Raw genomic sequence first — 13,342 nt, 5'->3', positions numbered from 1 at the left:
ATTGATCTTTAGACATGTCCTTGTTTCTATGAGGCGTTTTGGCATGAGATCCAAAATTTCCAAACTTCTTTCTTGGCCTTACTGAAAAAGCTTGAGAGTATTCATTATTAGGTTGAGTATCAACTTTATCCTTCAATCTTGATCTTCTAGAACACATAAATCTCATAGCTCTTCAAAGGTCGAAGTTTTCTTTCTAGCATAGATGCCTCTTGCAAAACCATCCCATGTTGGAGGTAGAGCATTGATTACAAAAGTGATCAATTTAGAGTTAGATATGGTTTTTCCAAGCCCTTGAGGTTGAACTTTTAATTTTTATATGCTCATAAATTATGAAGCCATGTTCTCTTCTTTTGGCATTCTTGTTCCATAGAGTTAATTCCTTAGAGATATATTTTGACTGGTTGTCTTGATGGGCTATAATTTAACCAATGTATCATAGACTTCCTTGGATGTAGATAATCTAAAACAAAATAAATGAGATGGTACTTGATGGACTCAAAGATAATTATTTGAGCTTTGTTTTCTCCTTATTGTATTTGGTCACTTCATGAGCATTGTTTTAATCTGGTGGCAGAACTTTCCCCTTAACAAATTGCATGATTTTATTTTTTGTAAGAACTAGACCAATTATTTTCTTCCAAGCTTTGAAATTGGATGCTCCATGAAGCTTGTACCCTTCCTTTCATATACATACCATTTGATTGAGAGTATTATACATAGATAAAAGAAGATAACTTACTTGAGAGTCAGAGAGAAATCTTGCTACAAGAATATCTTCAAGGATGTCTTCAAGTGAATGAGAGCTACTGTAATGATGTCTTCAAGAGATGTTCGAGAGAGTGGTATTCAAACTTCCTTCCTTAGCTTTGATAGCGAGAGAGGTGTCGTTAATAGATAGTGATATGTTTTCCTTCACCTTAGCTCTGATATCATGTTGAGAAACCAAGTGTAGTGAAGTATAACACCTAATTTATCTTCTTGATAATTACTTGTAAATATTAGATGTCTTCTTATTAATTATTATGTCTTATTCATCAAGCAATTATAAAAAGGTTCAGTATTGCAAGAAAATAAAATATTACAAAGAGACAAAATACACCAAAATTAGGCTGCTAGCGAGGGAAAAACACACAAGGGGAAAACCCAAAAATCCTTTTATTCTAGAATCAGATCAAATGAGAGATATCCAAGACCAAGATCAATACCAAGATCAAGACCAAGAATAAGACTAAGACCAACTGACCAAACTACCACTAAGATGCCAAATCCAACCCTCCTCCAAATCACATCCAAAGTCAATTTCGGCGTTGGTCAAACTTGCTACAATCTGGTAAAACTTTAAGATTTTTCATACTTGCAAGTAGGGTTGAATTCCAGCCTCCAATCACTTCAGAAAATTTGACCTCTGTCATAGAAATTTCAGTCCACTTGTCTGAGCTATCTATTTAAAATATTTGGTCAATAGAAAGGAATATTCTTCTTTATTTGACTTGCTTTCTCTCTCCTTTGATTCAACATCTTCTTCCTTCACTTGGTCAGAGATACGTTTCTTTTGTTGTGTGTATGCATGTCTCAATTAGAATGAATTGCCTCTTTGTATATAGTTGTCTAGGAGGGTCAAATAGGTGTCTCTTAGAGGGCTAGTCCAACTTGTCCAAGGAGGGCCAACTTGGTCATCTTGTGGATTAATGACTCAACATAAATTTAAAATTCAAATTCTTTTCAATTTCCAAGTGGGACTTGACTCAAATACATTTTATTTTGACTCATAATAAATTCCTTTTATCATTTTGACTTTGTACACATGAAAAACATGCTTTGAAAAGAATATAATAAATAAATCAATGATAAATTTATGTTATGAAGACCGTCTCTAGTTACAACTTCAATGTTGGGTCCCTATAATACTAGTGATTACCCCATTACTATTGTAGTTTATATTTTTGTGCCCCCATTGCCCCCATATTGTTATTAATGTGCCCATAGAATCCCTCTATTGTTATTTTTGTGGCTTTATATTATTATTGTTAGGTCGGTTGGATTATATTGTGACTCCTTAGACTCCTATATATAGAGAGGAGGTTTTGTCATTTGAATCATCAAAGAATTGTTCATTTATGTAATGTAAAGGAGGTTTCCCCCTCGAAGAGGCTGAATTCTAAGGCGTTGATCTATCTTTTCTATCTTTTCTTGAGCTGGTTTCATAACATTTGGTATCAGAGCTTTGGATTCTAGGGTTTTGCTGCTCCAAACAGGTCATCGTGGCATTTTCGCTATAACTTTTTTTCTGTGATGTTTCAGAAGTCACAAACAAAACCCATTTGAGAAGAAATCGCGCTGAACCTTGGATCCAAATTTCAGAGCTTTTCGCATGATCTTTTCGGAGATATGATCTGATGAAGTTGGTCTTTTTGCAGACTCCTGAATTACACTCAAAACAGGTGACCTGGGGAAAATCGTCATAACTTTCTTTCTGAGCATTGGATTGAAATTTTGTAAGAAGCTACAAAAATAGGACGGAATTCAGTTTTCTTTTATATATTTTTCAGAGTCAAAGTTTGAAACAGTGACACGTGGCACGTCATACAAGTTCGCTCTACTGAACTAGTCTATAATCAGGTCACTGCGGGAGATTGTGCATAACTCTTTCTTGGAGAATCGAATTTGGATCAAACTAGTGGCATTGGAAAGAGGACATAGAAGGCTACTAGATGTCACAATTTCAGAACTGGATGATTCGAAATTACAGAGATACATCAGATTCAATATCAGGCTTCTACAAAGTAAAAAAAGGTGTATAGTTTTTTTTTTTAAATTTTTGCATAAGATTGGTTTGAAGGAATTCAAAGGGCATAGTAAAGCATTATTATCGGTAACTGATGCCCCAAGGAAAGAAAATACAAACACCTAGTAAGGAACCTGAAAGCTCTAGCATGACTCATGAAGAAGAGGAAGAAATGCTACATGATATATTAAAATTACAAGAACAAGTGCAACAAATGTCACGCTCACAAAAGCTAACAGATGCTAAGATAAATGGCGTGGAATCTAAGATAAAGGGCATGGAAGCTAAGATGGATGATCTGAAGGCAGATTTGAGCACAAATTTGAAGACAGACATGGCAGATTCGAAGACAGATTTGACAAATTTTCTACAAGAAATACTTACTAATGGTAAAAAGGTTGTAAAGGAAACTCATGATGTGAACAAAAGAAATGTTAATCATGATTCCATAGACTCTAATGTTGGATCGAAGACCCACCATATTCCAAAAATCGATATGAGGAAGTTTGATGGCAAGGATCCTGCCACATGGATATTATAGATGGAGCAGTTCTTCGATCTCAATAATGTGCAAAACACACAAAAGGTACGTATGGCAACTTTATATTTGGAACCAAATCAGTTTGTATGGTATCAATGGCTTTGCTCTCGTAAACAATTTATCACTTGGGCAATTTTTACAGAAGAATTGATAGCACATTATGAGGATACACAACACTTTTTTTAGCCAATTGATAAGTCTCAAACAAAAGGGTTCAATAATGGAGCACATTGAGGAGTTCCAAAAATTGAACATAAGGGTAAAAGATATTCTAGAGGAGCATAGGATTGATGTGTTCATAGGGTCTTTAAAGGATAATATCCAACATGATGTTCGACTTTGGGAACCTGATTAATTAGAGAAGGCATTCAGGTTAGCAAGAAAAATGGAAAGCAAAATTATGGCAACCAGGAAACATACCACTCACAACTATAAAGATGGAAGTGCAGTTGCCCCTAGTCTTCCACAACCTATAAGGTTGACACCACAACAATTGGAAGAAAAAAGAGCAAAAGGGCTTTGTTATAGTTGTGATAGCAAATACACTAAAGGTCATAAGTGTGCTGAGAAGAAACTATTCTACGTAGATTGTGAAGAGGAAGAAGAAAAGGAGCAAGAAATGTCAAAAGAACAGGATATGCTCCAGGAACAAAGCCTAGATGAAGAAAAAATAAATCCGATCATATCTTGTAATGCATTGGCGGGAATTACCACTCCTCAAACCATCAAGATAGAAGGACAAATCAAGAAGAAAAAGGTAAAAGTGTTGATTGATTCAGGAAGCACCCACAATTTTATTCATTGTAGGGTAGCAAAAGAATTGAATTGCTTCCTATATCCAGCACCAGAGTGTCAAGTGATGATTGCAAATGGAGGAACAATAAATTGCTCTGGAAAGTGCCATAATATCAAACATTTTATGGGAGAATATGTATTGACTAGCCCAATGCTTTCCATTCCAATGGGAGGGGCTGATGTTGTAGTAGGAGTCCAATGGCCACAATCCTTGGGTACAATAGCTTTTAATTTTCAAGAAATTTTCATCAAATTTTCTACGGAAGGAAAGGAAGTTGAATTAAGGGGTATTGCAGGGAAACCAGGAAAGATAATCAGCTCTAATGGTATGACAAAGCTTCTAAACAAGGAGCAAAGGGGTGTAATTGCACAATTATGTTCACTAGATGTTTCCACATTAGAATCATCTATTTCTCCAGATCTCCAAAAAATCCTGGACAATCATTCCAAGGTATTTGAGACTCCCAAAGGTCTCCCACCTATGCGTGATCATGATCATGCTATTCATCTGATTCCAGGAAGTGTTCCTCCAAACATTAGGCCGTACAGATATCCCTATGTCCAAAAAAGTGAAATTGAACGTATGGTTGCAGAAATGCTAGAGGCTGGTATAATTCAACTGAGTCAAAGTTCTTTCTCTGCTCCAGTAGTATTGGTGCACAAGAAGGATGGATCATGGCGCATGTGTCCGGATTATACGAAGCTCAACAAGCTCACTATTAAAGATAAGTTCCCCATTCCTGTCATTGATGAATTACTGGATGAATTGCATGGATCAATTACTTCACCAAGTTGGATCTTCATTCAGGATATCATCAAATCAGAATGAAGATTGAAGACATTCCAAAAACGACATTTAGAACTCATGAGGGTCATTATGAATTTTTGGTCATGCCTTTTGGCCTTACCAATGCACCTTCAACATTTCAAGGTTTGATGAATTCAATTTTCAAACCATTCCTTAGAAAATTTGTGTTAGTATTTTTTGATGATATACTTATCTACAACAAGTCTTGGAAGGATCATGTTGAACATGTTGACAGGGTGCTACAACTATTGGAGGAGAAAAAATTATATGTCAAAAGATCCAAATGTTTTTTTGGAGTCCAGGAGGTGGAATATTTGGGTCATATTGTATCTCATGAAGGAGTTAAGGTAGACCCTAGCAAAATTAAAGCCATTAAGGAATGGAAAATCCCCACATCCATAAAGCATTTGCGCAGATTTCTTGGGTTGACAGGGTATTATCACAAATTTGTTAAGAATTATGGGAGAATAGCAGCACCTCTAACGACATTATTGAAGAAAGATGCATTTTCATGGACTCCGGAAGCAACAAAGGCCTTTGAACATCTTAAAGAGGCAATGTGCCAAGCACCGGTCTTAGCTACACCGGACTTCACAAAAACCTTTATTGTGGAATGTGATGCTTCAGGAAATGGAATTGGTGTTGTTCTAATGCAAGATGAAAGACCCATTTCTTTTGAAAGTCGTCCAATCAAGGGAAAGTTTCTAAGAAAAGCTATTTATGAGAAGGAAATGTTGGCAATACTCCATGCACTTAAGAAATGGCGACCCTACCTAATGGGAAGCAAGGATAATTTTAGGGGCGAATGTTCGCCCTTTGGCGAAATTAAGGGGTTTTAAATTTTTAGTGGGCGAATATTTTGTATCATAGTACATTTTTACAAATCACTTCAAATAGCCCACCTTATTTTAAGGGAGAGGGTAAAAAAGGTAAATTTAGCCCTTGAAATTAGGACTTACAACCTTCCATTCGCCCATTTTCAAGAATAGGTTTTATTTAAGTGAATCCTATGGGCCAAATACCATATTTATAAAAGAGGTATGGTAAATTAATAAAAATATAAATAAATGAGAGGTATGGTAAATAAATAAAACATTTTTTATATTTACTCCATAAGTCACCTTATATACATGTAACGGTGTAAACAAATAAAAATATAAGTAAAGTGGAGGTATGGTAAATAAATAAAACGTCTTTTTATACTTACTCAAACGGTATGGTAAATAAATAAAAATATAAATAAACTAGACGTATCGTAAATATATAAAACCTCTTTTTATATTTAGTCCATAACCCTCGTTCTATTTATGAAGGCTCAGGAAAGAGGTTTTATTTAAGTGAATCCTATGGGCCAAATACCATATTTGTAAAAGAGGTATGGTAAATTAATAAAAATATAAATAAACGAGAGGTATGGTAAACAAATAAAACATTTTTTTATATTTACTCCATAAGTCACCTTATATTTACGAACACTCAAAAAATGGGTTATATTTAGGTGAAACCTATGGCCTAAATACTATGGGACAAATACCATGGACTAGATTGTTATTAATACCATGCAAAAAACCATTATTAACCCTAATATTAGAATTAATAAAAATAAAAATGGCACATGGTATTGACCCATGGTATTCACCAAAATGGCACATGGTATTGACCCATGGTATTCACCTGGAATGTAGCCTATTTAAATGGGGAAATTAAACCAGCATGTAACCTATGCTAAGATTCACTAGGACTTTACAAAGTTTTATTATTCAGTGAAAGACTCACCAAGATCTTACAAGATTTTATAATTGAGTAAAATATTCGCCATGCCTGGTGAGAGATTCACCAAAAAATTATATATACATATTATATTATTGATTAAATCGCCTTCCATTTTTCCTATATACCATGGAGATTCGCCCATTTATTATATTTATAAATTTAGGGGGGGTTCTTAAAATTTTCCCTGATGGGAAGACACATCAAGGTAAAAATGGATCATGATAGCCTTAAATACTTTTTAGAACAAAGATTATCCTCTGAAGAGCAACAAAAGTGGGTCACAAAGATGTTGGGTTATGACTTTGAAATCATCTACAAAAAAGGGAAACAAAATGTGGTGGCAGATGCACTCTCAAGAAAGGATGAGGATGTGGAAGCATTGTTGTGTGTTATTTCTATCATCCAACCAGATTGGATAAATGAAGCAAGGGAGGAATGGAAGAATGATGAAGAAGTGTGGGCACTTATTCGAAAGCTACAACAAGATTCCAGTACGTCTGATACATTTAGCTGGAAAAATGATTCGTTATGGTACAAAGATCGCTTATACCTCTGTAAGAATTCCCAGCTAAAACAAAAGATTCTTATGGAATTGCACACTTCTCCCTTAGGAGGGCACTCAGGCTTTTTAAAAACTTACCACAGGGTTAAGAAGGAATTTTTTTGGGATGGCCTTAAATCAGATATTCAAAAGTTTGTGGCAGAATGTTTGGTTTGCCAACAAAATAAAGTTGAAACAATTAAGACACTGGGTCTATTACAACCTTTATCCATTCCAAGCCAACGTTGGGAGGAGGTATCAATGGATTTTATCACAGGTTTACCCAAGTCTGAGGGAAAGAGTGTCATCATGGTGGTAGTTGACAGACTTACCAAGTATGCACACTTTTGTGCATTATCACATCCATTTAGAGCCAGTACAGTTTCTACTACATTTATGGAAACAATTCGAAAGCTACATGGAAACCCAAAGATTATTGTAAGTGACAGAGATCCCATTTTCACTGGAAATTTTTGGACAGAATTATTTTCTCGTCTTGGTACTCAGTTAGCTCATAGCTCATCTTATCATCCTCAATCTGATGGGCAAACTGAGATAGTAAACAAATGTTTGGAAGGTTATCTTCGTTGCTTTGTATCTGATAAACAGACACAATGGATCAAATGGTTGCCTCTAGCTGAATGGTGGTATAACACTTCCTTTCATACAGCAACAAAAATGACCCCATTTATGGTACTTTATGGGTATCAACCACCATCCATCACATCATACTTAAGAGAAAATTCTAAGGTTCAGGTAGTGGAACATCATATCGAACATCAACAACAAGTCCTCCAACTCTTAAAGGATAACCTCGTGTTGGCACAGAATAGAATGAAACAACAGGCAGATCAACATCGCAGTGAAAGAAGTTTTGATGTAGGTGATTGGGTATTCCTACGGCTACAACCATATAAGCAAATGTCCCTCAAGCAAGCTAAGAAGGATAATAAATTATCACCAAAGTATTATGGTCCGTACAAGGTGTTGCAAAAGATTGGTACTATGGCATACAAATTGGAGCTTCCTGCAGCTTCTCGATTGCACCCAGTTTTCCATGTTTCATGCTTAAAGAAGGATATAGGCGACAACCTCCCAGTTCAAACAATATTGCCAGAACTTGATGAGGAAGGAAAAATTATATTGGAACCAGAAGCAGTTATAGAAACAAGAACTCGACAACTACGAAATTGATCAATTTCAGAGTACCTTATCAAGTGGAAGAACTTATCCACTGAAGATTCCACATGGGAGGATGAGAATTTTATGCAAAAATATCCAGAACTACTCAAGCGTTGAGGACAACACTTTTTTGAAGGAGAGGGGCATGTTGGGTCCCTATAATACTAGTGATTACCCCATTACTATTGTAGTTATACCCCTTATTTATATTGTTGTGCCCCCATTGCCCCCATATTGTTATTAATGTGCCCATAGAATCCCTCTATTGTTATTTTTGTGGCTTTATATTGTTATTGTTAGGTCGGCTGGATTATATTGTGACTCCTTAGACTCCTATATATAGAAAGGAGGTTTTGTCATTTGAATCATCAAAGAATTGTTCATTTATGTAATGTAAAGGAGGTTGCCCCCTCGAAGAGGCTGAATTCTAAGGCATTGATCTATCTTTTCTATCTTTTCTTGAGCTGGTTTCATAACATTCAACATCTTCTTCCCCAACATCTACAGTCTAAGGACCAAAATATAATGCCAACATGAGAACCTGTTGAAGAAGAGACTTGACTAAGCTGGGTGTCTAGGTCGGTTGCATGATGTTCATCACATTACAATGCATACTTAGCCAAACAAGAAATGAAAAATGCTCACATGATAGAAAATTTGATGCCATACTATTACAAAAAATACAAACGCCCATGAAGGCAATATAGGCACTTGGCCTCCTTTACAAAAAGATGTCTTCTAGCACAGCATGAACACACTAGGGAGGATGCCACTATAAATAAAAATATACCACAAGTAAATAAACCCACATATATAGGTCAGGATCGGCCATAACGAAACAACAATAGTGATGGAAACTTAACTAAACTGAGAGGGGGGGTGAATTAGTTTAGTACATTCATAGGGTGAATTTTTCTTTTCTTCTTAATGTTTATCTAAACTATTCAGAGAGAAATTTAACACCATATGAATTGCAAATTGAATATATGAACAATATGTAATACATGAACCATATCATAACAAATTTCATGGAAACATAAAATCAAGACACAAAATCATCACATATGAACACCAGATATAAGTGGAAACTCATAAATAGAAAAAACCATGACTTCGTTATTGTTATGATGTAAAGGAAAGCTCCTACTCCTTTATTACATCTAATTTTATGTAGGCTCCAACCTACAGGAATCTACTACCTCAATTTTATTGCAAGCTACGACATGCAAGGAAGCTCCAACTCCCATGAATTTTTTGCAAGCTACCTTCCATAGGAGACTCCTACCTCAAAAGGCTCCAACCTATTATTTATGAAGCTACAAATTGAAAGGAGACTACAATCCCCTAATACAACAATAAAAAATAATTTGTTCATTACTTGGTCTATAAATTTTCATACCTCCATCTTTGTTCCTACTTCTTCTTCTCCTCAAATCTGCGTCACATCAGCTCTATATATGTGCCAAGTAATTAATGAAGAACACCTCAATCATCTCTCACATTCTCCAACAATCTAACCATATAGCCTTGGAACCTCACACATTTTAATAAGCATTATTTAATGGTTTTTGGTATTCCAATCATTAATATGAGGTGAAAGGACTTGTATTTATGCATTCCACTCATTCGTTTCATGCCTTTTGAGATTTTTAATATTAAAATAAATAAATTCTCACTAAATATTATTTTCTAGCCACTTGTAATAATCAGATCAACAATATAGCAACCATAACCTTTGCAACATATATTATCAATACATAAGTGACCATAACACATCACAACATCACAAGCATAAAAGCATTTTTCATGCCTTTGTCTTTGCATTATACCTTTTCTATTTCCTTTCGTCATGTCTTTTCCTTGCATCACAACAATATTTGCAACATCTTTTCCTATTCCTTTTCCTTACATCATAACATCTCAGCTCAATCATCATATGCATATAAGAACATAAGAAAACCAACATTTTTCATCAACTCATTAATATCCCCAAGCATCACAAGCATAACAAGCATCATGATCACATTTCAAAATCACAAGCTCAACAGTCTAATTGACATATCATGCATCAACACAATCCTTGCTAACAAACATCACAACTCCTCATAAGATGTGCCCAAGCCATCCAACATAACAATAAATCATATGTCAATCAATGACCAACTCAACAACACAATTCCATGTACACACAACATTCAAATCAACAAGGCGATGTACACATGATGCCATGTAGACACAATGTATTAATGCTCCTTTGTTGTTCCTCTGTTACTACTCCTTTGTTGTTCCTTTACCCAATTTGCTCCTACCATGATGCTCTTATCATATCTTTTCCATCAATGACAATAATTCCAACAAATAGTCATAGTCGCAAGCCACAAACAAACCCCAACAATCTAGAAGAAAATCACCAGAGATTATACCATCATGCCTAGAAACATGAACCAAAACATTATCCATTAAAAAAGCTTCTTGCACGACCATTGGTCATTATCATAGGAGGATATTGTTGTAGGGATCCTTGCACTAGAACGTAGAGGATCCATCAAGTATGCACTATTTGTAGGAAATATGGCCTTCTACATGCACCAAAAGGGAATCAATGATCCAGGTGGATGTTGGTGGACACCCACCTATCCCATTTGGACCTCCACAACTATCTCTTTCAGTCTTTTCAGTTTCCTAAATTGTAGCGCAGTTTACTATTTTTAGTAGTTTTTCGGGTCCTGAACTTTCAGAGCCGTTTTGAGGCCCTAAACAACGTTTTTTGGAAATCTGGGGGCAACTTGGGTCCATGGACCGATGTTGCCCTTCCCAAAGTGGTAGTTCTCGGATAGATCTTTCTAACGAGCTATTGTACGCGTCAAACAGATATTGTATGCCAAAGTTATGACCCCGGGAAGTTGATGTACCAATTTACCCAAACGAGGCCCACAGTTTGGCGTTTCATCTTCTAGGGCTAGGTTTTGGAATGTTAAGGGTTTTCCATTGTTTCTCAACAATAAATAGGCCTTTGAGCCTCATTGTAACATAGTTCAGAGGCATGTAGCCACCACATCTCTTCTCAGAGATAAGCTACCATCGCCCTAGCTGGTTTATTTCCATTATTGTTTGTAATTATATTTCAGCATTTTACAAAGGTTTCGAAGAAAGGAACATCGGTTTCGGAATTCGGAGCAGAACAAGGATCCGAGAGCTAGGGTTTATGCGATCCAGTGCTTGAGACAGGGCTGGAATACCACAGAGTCAGACTGGCAGCATTGTTTCGAAAGGGGCAATTGCTGTCGGACTGGATGGGAGCAGAGGGGTCCAGTGGGACACCAACGTTTAAGCAGATTGTCATGCAGAAACAGCAACAGAAATTGAAAGAAGGAGTCAGAATAGAGGGAATGAACAGCAAGATGCAGAATGGTAGAAAAAACAAGGAAAAGACACCAATGATGCCTGACAAGACAGAAAACACCTCAGAAGTCAGGAATAAAGAGAAGCAGAACCAAGAACACACAAAAGACAAAACGGCTGCAAAGTTTCAACCCTCAGAAAACGAGGAGGAACGACCTAAAGAAGACAAAGAGCCAAAAAACAAAAGCTAGGTCCAACCAGAGAATGAGGGGGAGTCCAGCGCTAACCCCAATAGGACCCCTATGACCAGCAATGCATGTAAACCCAAGAAAAAAGACAACCTACGGGTGACAATCACTGACCCTGAAATCCAGGCCTATAGGGAGCACATGGCTGAACATGCCATCATTTGTAAATTTATGGGAGTCTGGCCATCTGAAAGGACTCTGTGCCAGTGGATAAGACAGCAGTGGAAGCCGAAAGGAGATGTGCAGTTGTATCTGGGGGCTAAATGATTTTCACAGTAGTCTTTACAAGTCTAGAAGATAAAGATAGAGTCTTCGAAGGTGGCCCTTATTTTCTAGCAGCAGCAGGCTTGTATATGAGACCTTGGAAGCCAAACTTCGTCCCGGAAAAGGAATCTTTCACTCAAGTACCAGTCTGGATCAGAATTTTTTCTCTCCCAATAGATTATTGAGGATTGAATGCCTTGAAGCAGATAGGGGATAAGCTAGGAACCTTTGTTAAAGCCTCAGAGGCAACCATGTAGAAAAGATATACCTCCTACGCTAGAATTTGTGTGGAACTGGATGTGTCCGGCGCACTACATGAAGGTTTATGGCTCGAGTACAGGGATGAGGAATACTTTCAGGCTTTAGACTATGAGCAAATACCTTTCAGGTGTCGGAAATGCCACGAGCATGGGCATCTGATAAGGGACTGTCCACTGAATAGAAAGGAGGTAGAAGACGAGAAAATACAAAACAACAAAGACAAGAACAACTTCACCAAACCAAAGAACAGGCAGCGCACCAATAGAAGAAGGACTAATAAAGGTAGCACAGAAAGAAACTACTTCAGTAACCCCTTTGAGATCCTAGATCTTGAGACTGACTCGGAGGAAAAGCAAAATATACCTAATGTGGAGGCAGGGCAAGAAGGACAGGAAGAACCTACAGGGAAAGAAACCGCGGAAGGAGATTTCAATGGTGAAATCCACATGCAGGATAGAACAGCAGAAACGGACGAAGAAACAGAGATGTTAACAAGTGAAGCGGGAAGTGAGGATCTGGAGCTGGAAGAGACCCTAGCTATGGAAGGAATGGACCTTACGGCGATTGTAGAAAGCTAGAGAGCGAAAGGGATTGAAGCAGTACCGGAGGAAGAAATCAGGAAGGTCAATGACCTCTTCATTGCACGGCAGAATGCAGTAATAGAGAAACAGAAGAGAAAATTAGGCATCATCAAAGGAAGCAGCCCACACTACAAAGCAATACTGGGAAAAACCTCTGGCTCAAGGCACAAACGCCGTAGAGGCCGCAAGTCAAGCGGAGAACGTCTGCAGGAGCTTGGAGA

Source organism: Pinus tabuliformis, chromosome 8, assembly GCF_031772625.1.
Source record: "Pinus tabuliformis cultivar Carrire ecotype Pingquan chromosome 8, CPIR1, whole genome shotgun sequence".
NCBI lineage: Eukaryota > Viridiplantae > Streptophyta > Pinopsida > Pinales > Pinaceae > Pinus > Pinus tabuliformis.
The sequence above is the reverse complement of the archived record's forward strand: the minus strand, read 5'-3'. Positions refer to the sequence as shown.